The sequence below is a fragment of the Acomys russatus genome, unplaced genomic scaffold (assembly GCF_903995435.1).
Source record: "Acomys russatus unplaced genomic scaffold, mAcoRus1.1, whole genome shotgun sequence".
Classification (NCBI taxonomy): Eukaryota; Metazoa; Chordata; class Mammalia; order Rodentia; family Muridae; genus Acomys; species Acomys russatus.
This window is the reverse complement of record NW_026131415.1, coordinates 29,602-43,074: the sequence shown is the minus strand read 5'-3', so window position 1 is coordinate 43,074 and position 13,473 is coordinate 29,602.

The window sequence follows — 13,473 nt, the reverse complement described above, 5'->3', positions numbered from 1 at the left end:
GTATGTATTCTTCAAACCCTTGTCATTAACGTGATGTATTTCATGTAATTCAGAGATTTTGGGCACATTTCTTATGAACTGTTGGTCTATTTCCTCATTTCCTTTTCGCAATGGACCTGGTAAACTTTTATGAGATAAAATATGAGCAATAGACAATGGATAGTTTCTCTTCAGAAGATTTGTAGCTCCATATACTATATAGTTATTTTATAGTTATCAGAAGTAAATTCAAAGGTTTCAATATGCAGAATGACCATTCAGCATTCTGAGAGGCAGAAAATAAAGTTAGCGATTCAGGAAAATATAGCGTTACCATAAGGATTGCATAAGTTTCTGATATTTCAATGAATGAAAATAAGTTTTGATTACATTTAAAACTTTATCAAACTTATAAAGAGCCATACACAAATTATTTGCATCAGTATAAATGGTGAGTGACACAGAATTGGTGTCCTCTTTACAAAAGAAGAAAGGATCCAAGCTGTTCTTGTTATAAACACTATACATTGGCTTTTTTAAAGATTTGCCTTAATGTCTCCCAATCTGTTCTTCAACCTAAAATTATGCAGAATGACATAACCTCAGAATTAGAAAAAGGCATTACAATATCTGCCAGGTCTGCACCTGACAGTTGACACTATGTTTTTCTGCTTTTTGCAGTCAAATCAGAAATTTTCTATGTATCTCTTCAACTTTTTACTCTGTCTTTTTGCTAAGAATAATCCCATGATCCTGTCTTGCCTTTGCATTAGGAGCCCCGTCAGAGAACGTTTTAAGGCAAAATAACCCGAATGAAACCAAGTTTAGGGTCAGTATTTTCGAAATACTTCATCTGAAGTATTTGTTCTTCCAAAATTAGCTTGTTTTCTGCTTCTTTGTTGAACATATTGTACTGTTTAAATGTGCTTCCCTTCTATTGTCTAATATGTGTCTTAACTCATAGGTAAATAGTCCACTTGTAGGCATAAACCAGTTAATGTCTCCCATTCATTTTTGAGAGTTATTTAGTGTTTTCAATTATTCTATACCTTTTCTGGTTTAATTTCTTCTACAGATATCTTATAGCTTATATATGTAAGAGATTCTCATCTCTGTATTTTTCTACAGCAATCTGTAATTCCTAACATGGTAGAAATCATTGTATTATTTACACAGATTTTTTAATAACCAAAATATCCACCAACAGAATATCATCCATATAATGAAAAATGATAGACTGAGGAAACTTTCTAAAATTTATTTCCAAAGCCATTAAACATAGTTTTTGCTTACAGTCAGACTATTCAACCTTACCTGTTAATGTTCCTTCCAATCATATCACTTTTTTGACCACTGCATTTCAGTGTTGGTAATGAAAAAGCAAACTTTTCCCTATATTTTGCATTCAAAGGTTTCATAAAAAATATCAATCTTTAAGTCTATTACTATTATAGTCTAAGACTTAGTTAATAGAGAAGGTAAATGAATTCCAGGGTGTAAATGACCTAGTGTTTGTTTTACATTATTTAATGTTCTCAAATCTGTTATCAACTTCCAACTACGAGACTTCTTTTTTACCATAAGCACAGGAACATTTTAAGGACTGGCAAAATATTTTATATGATAAAACTCTAATTGCTCTTGTATTAAATGTCAAAGAGCTTGCAATTATATTTTTTGTTAATAGACAATCTGCTTTAAACACCGGGCTGTTTGAAACTCATTTTGGGACAAGGGTGTTGCTGTCTCAAGAGTGGCTCCTCTTATATATCTAGACATTCAAAACCTCTCTGATTTGAAGAGTGGACATACCTTGGAGTAGCTACTGAATAATCATTTTAGTATCCCCCTTATTTGCATGTACAATTTTAACCTTAGTTTCATAATTGTTTGGCTCTGTAATCACAGGAATATTAAACAGAGTACCCTATTGTTGTAGGGGATCCCTTCCTTAAAAAAGGGTGAGTATGGCAGCCACAAAATGTCTCAGCTTCCCTGGCTGCCTTTTTGGTTTCACTCATTTAAACCACAGTTTTTTTTTATTTGTAATAATTTACCAATTCCTGTAATATCTGTAATATTTTTTAACTGTCCAATTTTGGATTTGAATACTTGCTTGAAATAATAATCACGACATCACTGTTGTCAAACATACCTTGTAATTAAACACCATTCACTTGTATTAGTAATTTTGTTCTCTGATCATTAACTATTGATTGCTGGAACACACGTTTCCCCCTAGTTCCAAATACTGCTGCTCATTCTACCAGTGTAGCTTTGTGCATAATGGAACAAACAATCATTGCTAAATAAGTCTCTCTCCTAAAGTAATTTATATCTCCATTTTTATATATGTCAGGTTTTTTATTTCCTTGTTACATTCCCCATATATAATAATGTGATGCACAAAAAGACCCTGAGAAATCAGTCAACTTCTACCTACAATGATTTCCACTCTCCCTGGAAGCAAAGGACCTTAAATACCATCATTGCATTTGTAACATTTAATCTGTGGAGGTAATGTAATAGATATAGTTGAGGCCATATTCAAGACTGTGCTGCCATCAATAGCATGGATGAGATCAGTATTATCTAATTCCAATTTTCCTGTGGTTACAATACTTCTGGACTGGCCAGGTATATGTTCCTAGTATTTTTCATTGGAACTGGAGCTCATGGGTCCCTTCTGCCATTTACTCCCATTAAGATATAATGATGCACATCTCTTTTAATTTGCCAATTTCTAGTCCAATGATTGCCTTTCCCACATTAACAACAGTATCCTGGAATCTAGACACCTCACAGCCATTATGGCTAGATGCTCCTTATCCTATTATGTGTACCATTACCACAAATTGAGTACATTTGTTATTGTGAAGTCTGCAATCATTAGCCTTACTATTTCTTTGTACATGACCAGTTCTCCCCCAAATAAAGTATCAAGTGTTATAATATCTGTGATCTTTGTCTAATGCATGTCTTACACTATGAATTTGATGATCTGGAAAACTAATATTAATGATTTCTCTTACCCATTTATATAATGGAGCTCCTCTTCACTTTAAGCATCTAATTGCCCACTTTCATTCCATGTTAGCTTTCTCTTATGCCATAAAGAGTTTCAGTGCCTGTGTGTTGTCAGTATCTTCTATTGCTCTATCTAGTACTATTCAAATTACTCTAGAAATTCTGATCTTCCTGAGTCAATTGAAATACCTTAGCAAATTGAACAGTTATCTTACAAGGTTCCACCACCATCTCCCAAGCTCTAACGATGCAGTACGATATTCTTCAATCATTGTGTCATCATATTTGACTGATTGTATAAGTCGGCCTACCATCATTCACCATGCAATTGTTCTTTATTAATATTTATTTCCCTTCTATTTACTTGTTCTCTTCTCTCTGCCTCCTTTTGTCACTATGATAAGCTTTCCAAATGTTAATCAGCTTGTAATAATGAGGATATTCAACTTTTCCACTCATGGGGAACAATAAAATATGTGTGGCCCAGTTACTCGATCACACTTTAAAGTAAATAAATAAATAAAAACAGATAAAGGAGAGGAAATTCAAAAGTCTGGGCACCTTATCTGTTGGAAGATTCTGTTTTAGCTTTCAGGTGGATTCAACACCATCTTTCTGGCTTCAAATGACTTAGAAGAAATTGGAGAAAATGGGAATTCAGGGACACTCATGCGTTATGTTAAAATTTCAGAGAATTACAAGGAAATGGCCATGACTTATAATAGGTGAGAAAAATTTATTCAAGGGGGAATTATGAATAGAAGATAAAACCCTCAGTCAATAACATTACAGTGCATGGGATGGCTATCCATTCTCCAATAAGTATCATGTTGCAACATATATGTTTATATATAATATAATTTTTATAAAACATATAATTATATTATACATGTATATATATTTATATATACATAAATAAAATACATACCTCTGGAACACTAACAAATTTTACTGTCACACTTGAAAACATTAGAAATATTAAGTGTATAGTAATAATTTGTACAGTTATTCTTTTTTACTTAGCCTATGTAAATCATCTCACATATTGTAGTTTAGACTATCAGGAAGTCATTATAAATTAAATGTATTGATTTAGTTATGTATATATGTAAATAAATGGGTGAATTAATTCATCTTAATTGACAAGTGGATATTGTAAGAATAGATGCCCTAAATCAGACAAACGAAATAATAAAGGGTATACGTACCTGGTAAAGGAACTGCTATGATCATAATTGTATTTTTATAAGGCAGGGTATATCCATTTAACTCAGATGTGATCACCTCATTATATTTCCCGCTGTGGAAAACTCAAGTGAATGTTCGAGTTGGAGACTGCATGGAAACTTTTCCCTGACTTAATTTTAAAAACCCACATAGTCTGTTAATGGGAAACATTTCTAATTACTCTTGTATTTTATTTTATTTTATTTTTATGGATAAGGCTCTTATCTATAAAGCTATGTTCAAAATCAAAGTGTAATTGGAGATTTCCATAATCCTTTGGTCAATTTTACAAGGATCCATCTGTGAAATCTACAGGGAATGCACATGTATGTTTATTATGTTGGACAGACCCACATGTAAGAATGATGTCAAATAGCTATATTATTCTCAATTAGGAATGAAGACTTATTCTGTTTCATTTTGAGTCCAGACTTCTTTATGTAGAACTGTGTGACAGATGAGGTTACAGTATTGTCTCTATCATGTAAAGTGATGACCGTTGAAAACCCAAAAACACAAGCAACAAAATCATAGTTGCTGGTTGTATTGTTATGTATATTAACACATGTACACACACACACACACAAACACACAGATATTTTATTCATGTAATCAAAGGGAAAAAAGACCACCAAGTTGAAAGTCAATAGTAGAGAGGCTCCAGAGCAGATGACTTTGAGTAGCATAAGGAAAAAAGGAAGAGGGAAGTGATAGAATTTCATTTCAATTAAATTAAAATTTAAATATGAAAGATATTTAAAGACATCTGTTCAAATATGAAGCTACACCTTCTTCTTAATATTTTATAAGAAAATAATCTGTTTTTAACAAATAAGTCAAATGTTTTGGGTAATCATTCTGTTTCAAAGAAAGCAAAGAATTTTAGTACTTGTAGCTCTATAAACATCTGTGCTTGCTTACACAATCAAGGTCATTAATATGAGTGCAAGGATTTAAATCAACCATGTTGTCAGTGCAGCTACAAGACTGAGGCTGAGGCTGTGTCAATTGTATCAAAAATAATGCAAATTTTTATACATATATTAGAAGCAAAATATAATGGCAATTGCCAGGATCAATACAGCTATAGTTGTCAGGATACAATGACTTTCACTTCTTAGACAGTGTACACAAGTTTTATGCTTTATTTCCTTCCAATTTCACAAACAGATAAATACAAAGGCCTGAATGCTTCACTGCGTAATGGAGTGAATCAGTGCAAAGAAGTGAAAAGTACATTGTGTGCCAGAAGCTATTGCTATAACCTGAAAAACCTAAGATGCATGGCTCTGAAGGCAGCTGGGCAAGGTGAAATCCATGGTCTCCTGTCATTTATTGTACTACAAATAGGACACATATAAAAAGAATTTTTTTAAAAAATCAGACAAGTTTTCTCTGTGTAGTTTCGAGTATCCTAGACTTGCCTTGTAGATCAGGCTGCCCTCAAACTGCCTCCCTTAGTAATGGAAATGCATGCACATGCCTTTGGGTCTTGCTACAAGAAGAATATTTACAAAATGCCCATGACTCACTTTGATGAAGGAAAAATTGTTCCTGAGCCTGTCAGGCCCTTGAGATAGATGAGAAATGCTAGTTTGATACACTGTTATGTAAGCAAAGAATGAAATGCAAGGATTCAGGGAATTCATCGAAAAAATCTAAAAATGAAGGAAAGTGTTAAGTCAAGACTCCAGAACAAGCTCATTGTGGACAATTATGTCATTTGTATAAGCCAATAAAAGTGGAATAATGTAAAATCAAAATTAGAGGGAATTACTGGCTAGATAATTATTTCAAGTCCGTAAAATAAAATCTCTAAATAATATAACATAATAGAACCTACTGTGTGTAACTTTCAGATTATGTAAAAAATTAGAAATTGAGTAGATGTTCATCCATTGTTCTTTTGTTGAATATAAAATAAATAACGTTCAATTGTACAATGGGAAACCAAATGAGAGTGAATTTTCAGAGAATTATATTGGTTTTACATTTATTTTCTGAAGTTACTATGGATACACATAGTATGGAGTGTGTAAGACATCTTTTATTTTCTATCAGTGCATAGCTTTTGATATTTTTCATTGACAGATTCTGTAGACATCTGAGTATTGGAATTAGTTTTTGATGCACATTTCTTTTGAATTCTTGAAGGTATTACTTATATTTTGATATTTGAATTTTACTTTTTATTTAATGACATATTTGTATTTAGATGAAAGTGTGTAAATAATGATGATTAAAACTAAAACATTAGAAATTGTGAGTGTAAATTATAATTTGGAAAAGTTAGAAGTCCAGAACTGACAAGCCATGAATTCAACACTGATGAGAAACATCCCCTACATTGTAGGCCTCTATCTTATTTTCACATAATCTTTCACACTATTGATATTGTTTTAAACTTTTATTAATCAAACATAATGTGGAACTGTGAGTAATCGGACGAAGTAACTAACAATCTGTGTAATTATTCATATTCAATAAATGACAGAAAATATTTTGACAAAAATGTGGTTGGTTGACTATATACATGAAAGTATCTTCTGCAGATTGTAGCTTCCTTCACAACCACCATTAGCAAATGACTGATGAAAGATTTCGCTTTCAGTGTCCTGTGGTGATACCTCTTGGCAGTTATTGTCAGATTCAAGTCAATCAGTCATGTATCCTATTGTGAACATGTCTATCCATATATAAAATTAAATCATGCAACATAAGCATACACTTGTAAGTACACGCAAATCTTTTAAGACGTTTCAAAGTCGCTCTATAGCTTAGAACAAAGACAGTTGGTATGGTAGTGATATTGTTATTACAATATGAAACTACATAGAATTCTATTCTGGTAAGGCAAAATTATAAGTGGATTAACATGTGATTTTTATTTTATGTTAAGAAAACATGGAACATGTGAACAGTATACTTTTGTAGTGGTTAAATTTCAATACAGAACTTACAAGAGTATTTTATTGAACATGTATTTGAGGGACTACAGATTCTTGCTTGGATTATTTTCTTTTTAAGAAACTGATCACCTATGTGATGGAAGTAACAAATATTACAGTTTTTTACTCTTTATCTCAGATCTTTTCCAAATCAAAGATCACAAGGTTCAAGATTCTGAGATTTATAACACTGGTTATGGGAATGCACATAATCCTAGACGTCATTTACCAAACATCTACAAAAATATATTAGAAATTTCCAACAGGGGCAAAGGTAGGTATAAGTCTTAAATACATTGTAAGATTTACCTATCAATACGAACCTCACATCATACCTTTTATAAGCTCCTAGTATTGTGTAAGAGCTATGGAATTATTCATTAATTTCATGAGGTTCTAAAAATATTCAGATCATATAAGGATGTTAATGCTAAACCTAATAATGTGAAGGAACGATTTAAAATGGAAACTCCTAATACAATCCCACTTGAAAAATTATCTTAAAATTTGATAGTTTTATATTAAACATGTTTGGAAGCCACTCTTTCTAATGGGTGTTTACCAGTTTAAAAATATATTAGAACAGATAAATGCAAACTAAGAAAAAGTTTAAGAGATGGTGGTGACATATGGAAAAGTCATTAACTATGATACAGGATATTTATAACTAAAATGTATGAACAATTGGCAAATTTAACATTATCGCCTACAGAAATAAATCATATTTCTTTCTTAGCTTTTCACACTGAGTAATACCCACATGAGATACTTAAGTAAAAAGTTAAAATCCTGGCTTTGGATTGCTCAGTGCTTTACAGTTGCAGTACATGGTGGAACTAAATGGCTTAGGGGTCTGGTCCTCTGGCTTCACGGTGTATTTTCATAGATGCTTTGACCTTAACTCTTACTGGATAAAAAATGACACAACCATGAAGCAACTTCTGTTTGTTAACATACTCAAAGTCACAGATTTCAGAACTCAAACTCAAAAATGGTCCAGCCAATTATAATTTCAAATTTTCAATGTGGGAAACACAGTGGCAGTGAAGATATCAATGAATTCCTGTTTAAAATTCATTCCAGATTTTCTTCCATTGCCTCTTTATAGGTCTTCAGAGCTTGAAGCGTTTATTTCTTTCATCGAAAGCCTTCACTTACCAGGAAACTGGGACAGAGGGGAGGGCATCCTATTGGGACTCTAAATGAGAGATGCATGGGAGAATAGCAAAATAAAAGGATACAGAGGGTCCTAGAAATCTACAAGTAGAACAATATGATAGGCAGATTTGGGCCCAGGGGTCACGCTAAAACTAAGGCACCAGCCAAGGACAATACAGGAGGTAAACTTTAAACCCCTTCCCAGATCTAGCCAATGGTCAGAATATTCTCCACAGTTGAGTGGAGAGTGTGATATGACTTTTTCACGTACTCTGGTGCCTCACATTTGACCATGTCCCCTGGAGGGGGAGACCTGGTGGCACTCAGAGGAAGGACAGCTGGTAGCCAAGAAGAGACTTGATATCCTATGAGAATATACAGGGGGAGGTAATCCCCCTCAGGAACAGTCATAGGGGAGGGGAATAATGGGAAAATGGGGGGGGGGAGGAATGGGAGGATACAAGGGATGGGATAAACATTGAGATGTAACAAGAATAAATTAATTAAAAAAGATGTAAAGTGAACAAATTAAAAATAAAAATTAAAAAATTAAAAAAAAATAAATAAAATAAAATTTATTCCATGCATTTTATGAAATGTGAGAAAACTGACAACATATAATTTAAATGCCATAGAATTTTATTAGAATTAAATGTATATTAGGCTATAGTGTAATGGTACATAAATGAAATTTAAATGAATATTAATGTTTTTCAAAGAGTTGTTTAGAAAATATTCTGAATACTGCACTTCTTTAGACATTGGTTGTGTGTTTCACACATCTCTCTTTCAAATTGACCTTCTTTAAACCCTGTTTTAACAAATGTATAGTATAATTAATTACACAGCAATTGTATTATAAATCTGTGTTGCTCTTTCCCACTACCAGAACACTCAAAATTATTTTTTCCTCTAAGTTCTGATGAGATACATATGACATGATGTTAATTTAATTTGTCTGAGGTTAGTGTGCGTTCAAGTGCTTGAAAAACCAAGTAGGGATGGCCACTATCCAATTATGTATGTTCAAATAATAAGCTCTTTTGAGCAATTTGAATCTCTTGCGACATTACAACTTCCATATATATACTAATATCTGTATAACGTAAATTACAACTCTTAATACACATAGATTATGTTACAGTTGAGCAAACTTGGAATAAATTGTCCATTCTCTACTGTCTATACGTATAAGGATACAAAGAAATTTTCTTAAGTGAAATATTTCAAAATATTTAACATTTAGTGACTGAATAATAGCTATTATAAAGACATATAATAATATGTTAAAACAAAAGATCTTAATTCATTGGAAAATACATACTATGAGGTAATATGTTATTTTTCTCTTCACAGTTCTAATTTTGTTCATGATTAGAATTTCTTACATATCAAATACCACACTATCACTGTCCATGATATATACTCATGAGGAAGGGAGAGAAAGAAGAATTGCGATAGCATTGAATAAGTACAGATGGTTTTTTAATAAAATATTTCTTTTCAATTTTTTCCTTAGAATACAAGGGATTATGTTCATTTTTATTGCATAAATTATGTTGCTTAAAATATGTTACTCAATGTTTTGAGTTGAAGTCAATTCTAGAAGAAGATTTTATATTCCTCTTTCAGTACTTAAGCAGCTTTTCCTTGGTGCCTATAAGGGAATACAACGAAAAGCACACATACACTCATTCTCTTTACTTCATATTGTTAATTCAATTATTAACGGTCATTAAAGAATGTCTTTGGGATTTTTTACACACATAAACAAGCCTGGCTTATGTAACCCTTGTTTTAAATGAGATATCAGACATTACATCTTCCTCAAGCAACTATCTATTATTTAAAACATCACAGTTGTACCTAATAGGGTGATTTGACTGTATACAGTAAATATTAACTCTACTACAAATGCACTCACTTACATACAAATACCAAAAAGACATAGATATGTTTTCCAGTGATCATCTAAAAAATAGAATCTAGAATTGATTTAAAATTCCTGAAATCAAATACCACGTTAGTCTTAATTATTTGCTTTGAATTTTTCTGACATACAATAAAGAAAAATCTTTGGATTTTTCTTGATATCCTCTTCAGAGAAGCTGGAAAATATAAAGTCTTAAGTGAACTTCTCAAATCAAGTACCATGGCTTTGGTTTGTGGTCAAGGAAATAACGGTTAGATTCTTCATCTGAGAAAGAAATAAGATGTGTGGCTATTATGTTGTAACCGTAGAAATTTCTTAGACACATATGTAGAAGACCTGAATGGCATTTAACTGATTTAAGGCATATAAAATTAAATTACAGAAAGAAATTGCTTAGAGTCCTTTCAATGTCTTAAGAACTGTAAAATTACAGTAATTACAATTTTTTGAAGTGCCCTTAATACTGCGGCACAATTTTATGAATATATTTGTGACTATAATCAACAACGTATGCTGGACATTGTGTGAATATGGAAGATTTCCTCTTGACCAATGAGGTGTGATGAATCAACACTTTAGACAGATTCTCATGTACATATCTTTCGGTTTTTCCTCTTGAAATGTAGCAAAAAAAGAAAAGAGAAATCTTACTGAGTAAATGACCAAAGAATACATGAACTTGACCAGAACACTTGGGATTCCCTCTGAAAACATCAGAAACATGTATGAGAGAGGCAAATTTATTGTTTTTGGCTGGCTAAAGGAAAATTTAAGGGAACTAGAATGAATCAATTATCATCTACTCTGCCGAAAAATAGCAATTACAGTACTTTAAAGCACTGAGATGAATTAACTTTTTTATTTCTACTTGTTTTAATTCACAGATACATGTCCTAAATGGAAGTCTTTACCCAGTGGACTATTGATAATATCTCCCCCTGACTCAGTGGAGGACATTTTCAGGTGAACTTTGTTATGTAATTAACAAAAAAAAGTATTTAAAATTGAGAAATGGTATATGTTTTGATTTATCTTGACATACACAGCTTAGGCAAAATAGACATTTTAGATAAACAGTATGGCCTTTAAAATCAGTGGTTAAATATTTGAAATAAGTTGTATTAATAATAAACTTTGATGAACAGCTCTTAAATTTTTCATACTAAATTATTAATGCTTATTGTTTCATTATTATAATGGGATTCAACATGCATTTTTGTGCTACATCTGAACGTTTTTTTTTCTATATTGTTTGTCTACCACTTTATGTACAAAAATTCCCAGGCTTCAGAAAAACAAGCATTCAATTCTTTAAATCCTTAAAATATAAGCAAATTTCAAATGATTAGACTTAGATGGACTTTTGTCTTGTGATTTATTTTTGAGAATTGCTTCAGCCCAGTCACCATCAAGCATTCATTATTTTTATGAATGTTATCAAAGCATGATGCTATTGATACCACCTAGAATTTTCTAATTATTTATTTACAAGAGATGCAGATTATTTTCATGAACAGTTTCTTCAAGGGATCACAAATTTACATATAAATTTGGAATAACCTTTCTTTCCAAATTATACTTTCATATTTGCTGTGAAATTAGAATAATTACTTAGGGTCTCATTAACCTACACACTTACAATGGATTTTTTAAACACAGTATATTTGAAAATAAATTTTCTTTCACCTATTTTTCTTACTTTCTCCCCGTCTCTGCTCCAATCTGGATAGGTCCACAAACAATCTGTCTCTCAATACAAAACCAATAAGCATCTGAATAATAATAATAACATAAAACATAATAATATATAGTGTAATAAATAAATGAAATTGGCATGTTAAGGGTGGTATGGCTATAGACCATTCTTTCTGATCCTGAATTCAGAGATAAAACCATATACTTCTAATAATTTGTTTAAAGTCAAATTTGGGATTTCATATCTTTTTAGGCAAACTAATTAGAGATGGTAAAGAAATAAAACTAAAAGTGATATTATTTAAAGAAACCCTAATATCAGGATGCATGTGAATATTGCCTGATATTTGAATATGCTATAAAACAATTATCTCTTTAAATATTAGTCATCAATAAAAAATCCACAATTTTCTCTTTGAGATTTTGAAATACAGAGCGTATTTTTAATTTGTAGGTTTTGTAATGTATACCAATAAATGAAAGCATCATATACACACAGAACTGTTATCTTGTGCTCATTTTCCACTGGGTCAAGCCTCTACTGATTATCATTATATCTTGATATGATGACATTAATCTGAAGTTTTATCAGCTACATTAGAATGAAGTCATGCTGTACCTGTTTTTCTGCATGGAGTTTAATGGTCCTACAAGAGTGATTTTCATTCCTTCACATTTGCAATAGCTTTTCATTTAAAATCTCCTTTACTTTCATTTTGTGTATATTAGCATTTTCCAGCATGTGTGTATGTGAACCACATGTTTATCTGTTGCACATGAAAGTCAGCAGAGGGTTTCACTGAGCCTGGAATTCTAGTTCTAGTTTGTTGATAACCATAGTTTGGTTGCTAAGAAACCAACTATGCATCTCTACAAATGCAGCAAGGGCATCCTTGCATATCCTACATCACTTACCAGAAACACATGTCTTGGCCCCTCTTCACTTATATCATCCTCTTTTCTAGTTTTACACTATGACATAAAAATCATAGTGGAATATGCACATTATACGAGCACTTGTACCATGGTCAAGTTCTCAGTGTCAACAGCCCTAGGAAAACATTGATTCTCTTCAGATGCCATTGATGCCAAGAGCTACCATTGGAGATTCATTAACTACTCAGTGCCTTTGAGTCCACAATCTGAAATAATGATTGGCTTGATCTCATAAAGTAAACTTATTCTGCTGTGACATCTGAGTGCAACATGCCTCTGGTTTCCAGAAGACAGTATTTTCTACCCATCATCTCTAATCACTGCCACTTACAGTCTTCGCATTACCCCATGGCATGAAGTCCCTAGAACATTGGAAAATGGTGTGTGATAAACAAGTCCAATTAGGGACTGAAGCCCCAGCAAACATCTTTACTATGAATTATTTTTAGAAGTTATGATTGCCCTTATAACATTCTTTGTACATCCAAAAGCTTATTTTTATCTGATGAAGTCTGAAAGCTGATTTATTTACACATATAAAGATAAATATTAAGTCAGGAATTTGAATTT